Below are 11459 nucleotides of genomic sequence, written 5' to 3' on the forward strand. Positions count from 1 at the left end.
ATAGGGCGAGCAGCTCGTAACCTGCCCGCCGGGCGGGTATCTAGACTTCTACTTCTCTATTTTGTCTGCCCGGTGGGCACTGGGTGAAGGGCGCCCGGTCGGGCGCGTGTGGAAAGGTTTAATCCCCTTCCTGCTCACCCAGTTGGTCTCCTTTCTTCCACCCATCGTAGGGCGATCATCTACATGCACCGTTCTTCACTTATTATAGCACCAAGTCTAACTCGTGGGGATCAAACATAGACATCCTAAGCTCCCAAGAGTCGACAATAATCGCCCCGAACTTCCTCGGGATCGTGTAGTGGCCCATATCATCATGAAACGAGCCTAAAAAGGCCAATTTCTCAATAAACGATCCTGAAACTCAAGGCACACTCAATAACACAGATTAGTACTCAAAATGGCTCCTAAGAGTTCATTAAACACAGAAAAGTACTAAGGGACGACGGTAAAAACTCTATATAAAACGCATATATCAAAATTCTATTAAAATCCTCATGGGCCTTCATCGATTTAGAAATCTGGGATACAATCAAACTCGAGCTAATCGGTGTATTTCGAAAAAGTTTGTTGTTTAGCCATCCATAGTTCCCAAAGAGTCAACACAAAGTATAGGAGACGATAACTATTAATTGCATCCAGACGAAGCGTAGCGCCAACGTCGAGCACATGACTCAGCACTAGCACCAGCACCAGCGCGCGCATCGCCTGGCCAACGTGCTTGGCGTGTGCGGCAAGCAAGACTTGGGCGTCAAGGCTACTTGCACGGTAAGTAGCTTGAGCCACAAGCTAACCGATTTTCCTAATCCTAAAATCTAAGGAGTTTGAGATTATCCTAAATTCCTAAGAGCTTGTGATTATCCTAAACTTCCTAATCCTGGGTGTTTTGGATTATCCTAATTCTAATAGGATTCGACTACCTATTTTCCTATAAATTTATGACCACGGTCATAAGTTTATAATACACTTACATACACTCTAATACAGTTGTATTTTCCTATCACATAGAGTGATATCTCAATTCCATAATACCTTAGATTATATTCTAGTTGGTTGAACCTAAGGCGGATTCGAACGTGCTGTGAACTGTCTACCGAGGGGCGATATTTGAAGCACTATACTTGCTGGGTTCGGGAGCAACTTGGGAAGGCATGCATCATATATTATGTATTCTGAATTATGTTAATTGATTATGTACGTGCAATTAATTTGGATCCTGACAATTTATGGTTTTTCCGCATGTCAATTGGATTATTCATAACCTAACATAACCTAGACCCATAAATATATATGCTAATTATAGGGGGGTGCTAAACGCAACATGATTTTACTTGACTCAACCGTTTTTACTCTCATTTTTTTTTCATTCTAAAAAAATTAGTAACCGTCACTAATATTATTTTCTCTCAACCTTTTTTGATATTATTTTGATTCAAATAAATTAGATTATTTTTAGTGTCACGTGTATCTAATCAAATCAAAATACATATTTTGTTGCAATTGATGAGTTTTTTTTGACATGGAAGACCTTGGAATTGTGGTAATATTTGTTATTTTTTCTGATTTTACGAGTTTTTTCATGCAGTTTATATGAAATAAATATTTATGTTTTGCACACATTGAACATAAAATAATTAACTATTTTGTACAGATTGAACAAAGTATAACTAGTCATTTCCTACAAATTGAACATAACAGAACTAAGTATTCCTTACAAATTGAACAAACTATTATTAACCATTTTGTACATATTGAACATAACAGAAATAAGTATTCCGTACATATTGAACAAAATATAATATAATTACCCATTTCGTACAGATTGAACATAACAAAACTAAGTATTTCGTACAAATTGAACAAAGTATAATTAACCATTGTGTAAGGAATACTTAGTTCCGCTCTGTACAATCTGTAATGAAATGGTTAATTATATTTTGATCTGCACGAATAGTTAATTATATTTTGTTCAATTTGTACAAAATATAAGTATCTATTCCATACAAATTCCATGAAAATGCTCGAAAAAAATAGGAAAAATAACGAAAATTACCTCAATTTAAAGGTTTTTCAAGTCAAAAAAAATCGTCCATTGCCATCAAAATATGTATTCTCATTTGATTAGATACACGTGACACTAATAAAAAATTAAATTTGTTTGAACAAAAATAATATCAAAAAAGGTTGAGAGAAAATAATGAAACTGGGGGTTAAGATTTTTTTTTTTAAATGAAAAAATGAAAGTAAAAGGGTTACGATAAGTAAAGTAACCGTGTAATTATAACCGTTATGATGAAATCATATGGAATTTAACATATAACACGAATACTAACATAAAATCAAATTATATTTTAGTAAAACACATGTTCTAAAGCTATTTTTTGGGGGGGAGTTCTAAAGCTATATCAACTTACTTAACTCGGCCTCTTATTTTAAATCCTAGAAAAAACCTCAAAATTTATAAATAAAATTTGTTTCAATTTCAACACCTAAAATTTTAGACAAACCATGTATTCCGTAATTCTTATTTTTTAAAAACTTAACTTATTTTTTCTATAACATTATTTCTCTTCTATTTCTCCACCCAAAAAATGAAAATAAGTTGAAAAATAACAAGTTTAAAATTTGTACTTACAGGACTTCGAAAATGCTCAAAATTTAGGGCCTTGACCGACATTTGGCGCCGTCCATGAATTAGTTCGGAAGAGTGATTTAGAAGATAGAAAAAAAATTCATATTATTAGTTATAAATATGATGGAAGCAACCCGGAATAAATAATTGGAAGGAGTATCCAAAGGGATACGGAGAGTTTAGCAAAAAGACACAATAATTTTATTCACAATTGGGGGAAAATTTCAGAGGAAATAATTGCCTCTGTTGAGATATTTTTTTCTATTTTTTTCTATTTTAAGCAGTACAACACCATGCTTAATTGGTTAATTTTAATTAATTATATTTTACACAAAATTCAAATTTTACTACGTCGCTGTTTTTAATTTGTACCTTATATTTTTATTCAAACACACATAACGAATATAAATCCATATATTTTATTAAAATATTTTCTATTTTATAAATTTTTATTTACGAGTAATTAATAATAATACTCCGTAAACAAATTTAATCTCATCTGTGCATTGCATGAGTCTTAAACTAGTCTTAATGAAATATCAATCAGTCAATGTTATATTATGTTATGTGTGAATCTAAAATTATTTGATGTCTAGCTTAATTGAATAATGTTAATATAGTCATTTTAAATAACTTATACTAATTTTGAATTTGGTTATATATCAGTGGATATCGTATTCAATGTCCATCCATCTCTCCGTTTGTCTGGTTCTAGATATGTGTATTATGACATTATGAGTCGTTTAGGAGGTTTGTTAGAGTATGACGTGATTAAAGTTTTGCATAATGATCTTATATACCCGTATTTAAATCTAGTTTTTGAGAGTGAAACTGTGACGCCTACCAGATTGATTTATATGACGGTAAAAATTTACAAGCCTAACGGTTATGCAATTGCCTACCGTCGCGGTAGAGGAGATACAGAGACCGGAGAGATTTCATCAGAAGATTCGAAATTTTGGCTTTCTGATGTGGCTGAGGGTTAAATTAAAACATATTTCAGCGAAATTTACCACATAAAGGACTTCAAAAATGCTCAAAATTTAGGGCCTTGACCGACATTTGGCGCCGTCAATGAATTAATTCAGAAGGGTGATTTAGAAGATAGACACAAATTTCATGTTATTAGTTATACATATGATGGAAGCAACCCGGAATAAAGAATTGGAAGGAGTATCCAAAGGGATACGGAGAGTTTAGCAAAAAGACACAAGAATTTTATTCACAACTGGGGGAAAATTTCAGAGGACATAATTGCCTCTGTTGAGATTCTTTTTTATTTTAAGCTTTCAGTTGAAGGTGAGATCTTGACTTTGGATGACATAAAAAAAATTGCTTGGTTTAATAAAAATAAAAAATGTGAGAAAGAAGGAAAATAAAAAGTCTGAGAACCACTGGTGAAGGATACATTGTAGTTGGTTATACTTGTATATTTCTGGTGTGACACGTTGAGAGTCGGAAGGTGGTGTAAAGAATAATGATTTTGAAATTCTAGATTGTAGATAAGATGTGAGATTGGGGATGTGGGAATGGAGATATGAGACTAGATATATAGGAAGGTGATGTAGAGAATAATGATCTTGAGAATCAAATAAAAACTTCTTTTCACCATAGCTACAATCGTAGTATATCAAACATTCGATTGTTATGTATTTGTTAAATTTAAATCTTTATGTAGATGTCGTATGATTTTTTATCAATGAATTAATTTGTTTATCAAAAAAATAAATAAATTGAGATTCTAGACAAGTTTTGGAGCCCTGAAAACTGCTGATAACAGAAAATACATGTAACTTCTTTAATGTTTTATGCTGCCAGATTTTCGGGTTTTCCTGGGCATCATGAACTCGAAAACTTGTTAATTTTTAAAAACATACAACATAAGTAAATTATCACATCTATATATATTATTAAATCTTCAAGACAATCCATGACATCTCTCCATGTACGATACACCTTATGACTCTAAAGCAACTAAAAAGGAGAATTATCGTCCTTTTCAATGTATAAGAATTATGTGCATATAATGATACAGCTTACCCTAATACGGGTGCCTAAGACTCACATATATAATAATATTGTACAGTATATAATTATGAGTATACCCTTAGTTTCCTCTATTACACCCCCTGACCCCCTCAATCTGTGTAGGGGGAACCACATGCAGATTGGACCTTAAAAACTCAAAACGTTGACCTGACAAACCTTTCGTAATTTCTTTTTAGCAATTTATAACTCAGGAGGGACATAACGTACAACTAAATAACCATGAGCAACACGCTCCCGAACAAAATGATAATCTATTTTGATATGTTTGCTACGATCATGCTGAACTGGATTTACCGCAAGATAGGATGCAGAAACATTATCACAAAAGAGCTTCACGGGTGCGCGGATGACGATCCCCAACTCAGCTAACAAGGAACGAATCCAGAGAGTATCTTGTACCGTGTATGCAACAGCGCGGTACTCTGCTTCTGTGGAAGACTTGGAGACAGTGGGTTGCTTATTCGAGCGCCATGAAATGAGGTTGCCGACAAGAAAAATTGCATAACAGTGGTGGAACGACAACTATCAGGACATCCCGCCCAATCCGCATCCGAGTACGCAATCATGATTGACATGTCTTTGGCGGGGCGAAGCCATAGACCGTAGTCTGAAGTACCCTGCAGGTACTTGTATATACGCTTAACAACCAACAAGTGAGATGTGCGGGGTGCATGCATAAATTGGGAAACTAAATGCACAACATATGTAATATCAGGTCTTGTCATAGTCAAGTACTGTAAAGCCCCAACCATACTGCGATACTCAGTAGGATCGGATAATAATTTGTCGTTTGTTATAGAAAGTGTGGTACGACTAAGAAGAGGGGTACGTACAGGTTTAGCAGTGTGCAAATGGAACTTCATAAGTAAATCATGAACATATTTTTTCTGACACAAAAATGAACCTTTTGGAACTACGTATCACCTGCACTCCTAGGAAGTAGTGCAGATCAGCTAGATCTTTCATAGCAAACTCGGCTGACAAAAGGGATATGAATTTGGTGATCAAACGAGCTGAGTTGCCCGTGACAATGATATCGTCGACATAAAGAAGAAGACAAACAATGAATTTGTTACGACGAAAAATGAACATAGAATTATCTGATTGACAACAAAAGAAGCCCTGTTGTAACAAAAAACTGCTGAAGCGAAGATGCCAAGCTCTAGGATCCTGTTTCAGACCATTGATTTCTTTCCTAAGACGACAAATGTGTTTAGGAAAATCAGGATGAATAAAACCTGCAAGTTGTTACATGTATACCTCCTCAATCAAATCACCATGTAAGAACACATTTTTAACATCTAACTGACGAATGACCCAATTAAAGGAAAGAGCTAAAGACAAAACCAACTGAACAGTAGTTGATTTAACAACATGGCTAAAAGTCTCAGAATAATCTATACCTTCTTGCTGGCCAAACCCACGAGCAAACAGAAGAGCCTTGGGCCTAATCACATGACCATCTTCGTTGGTTTTTATCGTATAAATCCATTTTGTACCAACCAAGTTCTTCGATGCGTCAAATGGTACTAAATCTCATGTTTTGTCGACAAGAATTGCATTAATCTCTTCCGCCATGGCTTTACGCCATTTCGGAATTTTATTTGCTTTAGAAAAACATGCTGGTGCTTTTTCTTTTTCCACTGTACTGAGATTTAATATTGATTTTGGTTTATAAATGTCTTCTTTAGTACGTGTTCTCATTTCATGAACATTGCCCGTAGACGGAGCTGTGAAAATACCAATCGAAGGAGGTGCCTGGGATGGTGTGGTATGATTTTAGGTGATGACATTAATGGGTCAATGGGGATGTGAGGCATATGGGCTGTGGTAGGGGAAGGGGGGGCTGATGGGCCGTGCTTGGGGCAGGGGGGGCCTGCAAAGGGGTTGGGGAAGGGGAGGGCGCTGGTGTATGTTCTAGTTGGGCCGAAGGTTTTGGGCCACGTGAAGGAGGGAGCTGCAATGGGAGGGATGGCGCTGGTGTGTGATCCAGCTGGGTCGAGCAGTGTATTGAGATGGAGGAAAGGCTTCATTAGATGAAGGCAAGGATTCATTAGATGGGGGCATGTTGGGCCACGGTGTGCCTGTGGTTGGGCTTGTCTTGCCATAGGTATGCTGCGGCTGACTTGAATTACCAAGGCCAGGCAGACTGGGCCGTGGCTTGGCTGTGGCGTGGCTATTCTTGCTACGGCCAGGCTGTGGTGAAGACTTGTCCAACACGACGCTGTGGGATAATGACAATGGAAATATGAGCAGAGAGGGATCCGTATCACTAGAAGGCATCGGCGATGAAGGACGCGACGACACTAGATTTCTATACGGGAAAATCGACTCATGGAATTTTACATTTAGACTCACATAAACACGACCCGACTTTGGTTCATAAAAACGATAACCCTTATAACCCGGGGCATAACCAATAAAGACACATTGGACAGACTGTGGAGTCAATTTATTTGACGGTTTTGCAATAAAATTTGGAAAACACTCACAACCAAACACACGGTTGTTTCGGAAAAAAAATTCAAAAGGAGATGAGCCTTGCAGAACCGGGGTAGGCAAACAATTTATTATATACGTCGTCATATACGCAACATCGACCCATAATTGATCAGGAAGAGATGACTCAACGATCATCGTTCGAGCTAGTTCAATTACATGTCGATGCTTTCGTTCAGCAACACCATTTTGTTGTTGGGTGTCTGGGCATGATTTGCGAAACAAAATTCCACATTTTCGAAAATGATCAAGTAAAGGAGAATTATCAAATTCCCGACCCCATCACTTTGGTAATACTTTATTTTGCGATCAAATAAATTCTCAGTTAATTTTTGGAAATCCAAAAAACGACCATGCACATCCGACTTTCGTTTTAGGGGGGTAAATCCATGTATAGCGTGAGAAATCATCAACAAAGCAAACATAATATTTAAAGCCAAGGTTTGACAAAATAGGCGATTGCCACAAATCAGAATGAATTAATTGCAAAGGTTTATCAAACGAGTGTATTACATCCTGGAAAGATAGCCTATGAGACTTTCCTAAGCAACATGAAACACAATCAAATGCATGACTATTGGCACAAACAATTGCCTTATTGCTCTTAACAGCACCTATTACTCTATCACCACAATGACCAAGACGAAGATACCATGTAGGACTTGGAGTTGTGATTGACGCAAGTGCAACTGGCCTCCTAGGTTGGTTGGTGAGGGTGATGGGATAGACACTGCCTTGACTAGAAGCTTTCGGAAGCACTTCCCCCGTTTGGTTGTCCTTTACAAAAACATGAGAACCATTAAAACTCACAGTACAATTGTTATCTTTAGCTAACTTTTGCACCGACATTAGATTAAATTTAATATTGGGACAATGGTAAACGTTATTTAAAACCAAATGATGACTGTTTGAGTTTGATGTGACCTTGCCAACATGTTTTATCGGGATTTTAGTGCCAGTTGCTACTTCAACGTGAACAGGACCAATATAAATAGATATGTCAGATAACATACCTAGGTCGTTAGTCATGTGAGAAGATGCTCCGGAATCAGGAAACCAAGTAGTTTCATAATGCTCTCATGTGGGAAGACTAGCAAGAGCCGCATTCGAATTCTGAGAATAATGAGATGGGTAGGAAATTGCGGAATGACCTGGGTGGAAACATATTTGACAGACTATATTTGTGGGACTAGGACCAAACACACCCTCTACATTAGAATTCCCTGCAAATAAATCGTTAGTATCGCAGGACACAAGAGCAACAACAACACTATCAGATGACAAAACGGAATTACATAAAGTTGTACCTCCTGAATTTTATGTTTAGGCTTGTGTTTGGTTTGCAACCCCACCACGTCCTTTTCCACGACCACCACGGCCTTTTCCACGACCTTTGCCACCCCCACGACCCCCATTGTTGTTTTGGGATCCCTCAGAATTGTTTCGTGCAGTAGAGAAGTGGAGTTGTTGTCAAACCTATTCGAGGCATAATGAGTACTTGCCAAGAATGTCTGATGCGTGGGAAAACCTTGTTCCCTAGCCTAACGACCCTTGATAAGTTGTTCTTGATTTAACAACGCCCGACGAACGTCAGTAAGGTAAGGTTACCAGTAAAATGTATAAACTGACTGCATCATAATCTTGACCAAGACCCATCACAATGTGCAAAATCAAGTCATGAGTAGAAACTGGAGAGTTAATCGCAGCCAGAGAATCAACTAGAATTTTCACTTCACGCAAATATGACTCCATAGACTGAGATACGGGCCATACTAGCATGCATAAAACGAGATTGAAGTATCTCCCAAAGCAAATGCGAAAACTTAACTTCATGCACCTCAACAAGAATATCTTGAGACAAAGTTGCAAATAACTAACAATGTATAGTTTTGACCTATTCTTAACCAATGATAATAGTCCGGATTCATAGATTGGTGGTTTTGATTATCAATCACAAACATATTAGGCATAGTAATAGAGCCATCAAGAAACCAAAAAATATTCAAACTGCGTACGCCATGGTAAATAATTTTCAACAGTAGTAAGAACAATAGTAACTATATTTTTAACATTAGATGTCGAAGTTACCAAATTTCCAGACAATTGAGATAAGTTCGGGCCGTAAGGATAAAATCTGGGGGGAGGACCGAAACCAATCGGCGTTGAAATGGGAGGTGACAGTCCCTGACTGCCCATGAATGTGGGTCCACCAAAAGATGATCGCGTGTGAGCCTGTGCGTGAGGTTGATTAGAAAAGCCAGAGTTGCCATAATCTCCTCCGTTCGAACCAAAGCTCATGGAGCCCAGGATGCCTGCCGCTGCATCAGCGTGGCTAGCCTCAAAGAGACGGCGGGGCATGGTAGTAGCCGACTGCCACGTGAAGGTGGGTGGTGTGCCAAACCCGGAGGCCGACTGCGAACCGGAAGGTAGGGGACGGTGGTTGCCGGCGGGGTGCTGCAAAAGTGTATTACTTTGCGCAGGGGAAGCTGGGACCGGCTGCAAACCAGAAGGTGGGACCTGCAAAGGTGTAGGACTAGGCACAGGTGTAGTTGGGGTTGCCGGAATAAACATGGTTGCAGGCGGTACTGGGGATGTGTTCTCCATTAATGTGGGGAGGATGTTTACGGAAGAAAACAAAAAAGAGTAAAAACAAATCTGAATTTGTAATTCACAATTTCCAAGATGAATATTGAATTATGAAATTAATAATTGCAAGCACAATTACGAGAGTTTTGTAAGGGCAAATTGCAAAACTTCATATTAATATTTCTTTTTAAAAAAAAATAATAAAAAAAAATTCAGATTTTAGAGTTTTTGGATTTAAAGGAAAAACCTAAAGCTCTTGATACCATGTGAATATAATGATACGGCTTACCCTAATACGAATATCTGGGACTCATATATATAATAATATCGTACAGTAGTACAATTACGAGTATACCCTTAGTATTCTCTATTAAATTGAATGGCCAAATTTATGTATTTGAGTAACAAATTTGTTCTTAATTTCTATTCTTTTGCTAATGAAATCATATATCTTTTCTAGTAATTAATTTATTTAGATCAAACATAAAACCATGAAATTAACAGAGAAAAGAATAGGAAAAAAATAATGTTGCGCTTTCTTTTAGCCAATCAAATGTGTTTTTTGTTTTCCTCTAAAATGTATTTCGATTTTATTACTCAATATACAATTGCAATTTTTTTTATAAGTTGTAAGTAAAGTAGCACAAAAAATAAAGTTTTATACAAATAAAAAAATTACTCAAAAATGTAGTTCAACAATTGTTGGTTAACCAATTTCATTCTAAGTTGCATATATAAAGAAATTCATATTATTCTCAAGTTGCATATATAAAGAAATTATAAATAAATTTGAAATGATTTTGTTTTTTTAAAAAATCAAACTATATCCAACACTCCGGTCTTCGGGACATCTCACGACCCACTAACTAGTTTATATTTCAAATCAGGTTGAATAAGTTTGAGTTGGTTCAATTTCAAACCACATAGTTAGTAATTCTTACTACGTAATAATTTTCTCCATGTAATTTATGTATAGCTGTATACACAAATTTTCTAGTCTAAGTAAATAAGATATAAAATAACGTAACAAAGTAACTTTATTGATATTCGAATGTTTGAGTACAATATCTGTATTTGACAGTTTACAAGAAGTAAACTAAGTCCTCTGATTCTGTTCCGCAGCTGACGATGACACGTGTATGACGCCTGTATTCGAATGTAGGGTGAGAGTCGTCTGATGACACGTGTACCCGATTTTGATGTGCTTGTTGACTACCTTTCAGAGAGAATTCCAGGAGAATTATATGAGCTTCTAAGAATAATGAATTCTTGATCTCTGCTACTGAAGCAGAAGAATAATATTTATAGGATATGAAGACTCTTTTACTGGACTTGATAGGTTTGGGCTCGGGCCCATTTTGTGGCCTGATAGTTTTTGACCTGGTCCAGTTGATTTGTTTATTTTGGGCTAATAATACGAACTAGCCCAAATGCTTATGATCCAAATTGTATTTGGTTGATTCGGGTATTTAGTTTAGGTGGGCTTAAATAATTAAAAATGGCTTATAATAGATTTCGGTCAAAATTAATTAATTTAATTAAGTTGTAATACACTAACAAATTTTTAGTATCTACAATAGCATAATGTTAGAAATTTGATCAATGATGTACTTCATTAGTCTATCAACAAAAGCCACATGCTTGTATATGAGAAATAACAAGTTCAAAGTCCTCTTCTATTTAAAATGTCATTTAC

The 11459-nt window shown here is 36.5% G+C and overlaps 1 long non-coding RNA gene across 1 annotated transcript; it reads right to left on the reverse strand.

The window, feature by feature from the left end:
- Nucleotides 1-7627: 7627 nt before the first annotated feature.
- LOC130459208 (uncharacterized) lies at nt 7628-9965 on the reverse strand. The gene is made up of 3 exons (XR_008918432.1): nt 8485-9965; nt 8191-8400; nt 7628-7954 (listed from the first exon to the last, which is right to left on the reverse strand). It is a non-coding gene; the product is annotated as an uncharacterized lncRNA (long non-coding RNA).
- Nucleotides 9966-11459: the final 1494 nt, after the last annotated feature.

The sequence above is a fragment of the Spinacia oleracea genome, chromosome 4, assembly GCF_020520425.1.
Source record: "Spinacia oleracea cultivar Varoflay chromosome 4, BTI_SOV_V1, whole genome shotgun sequence".
Lineage (NCBI taxonomy): Eukaryota > Viridiplantae > Streptophyta > Magnoliopsida > Caryophyllales > Amaranthaceae > Spinacia > Spinacia oleracea.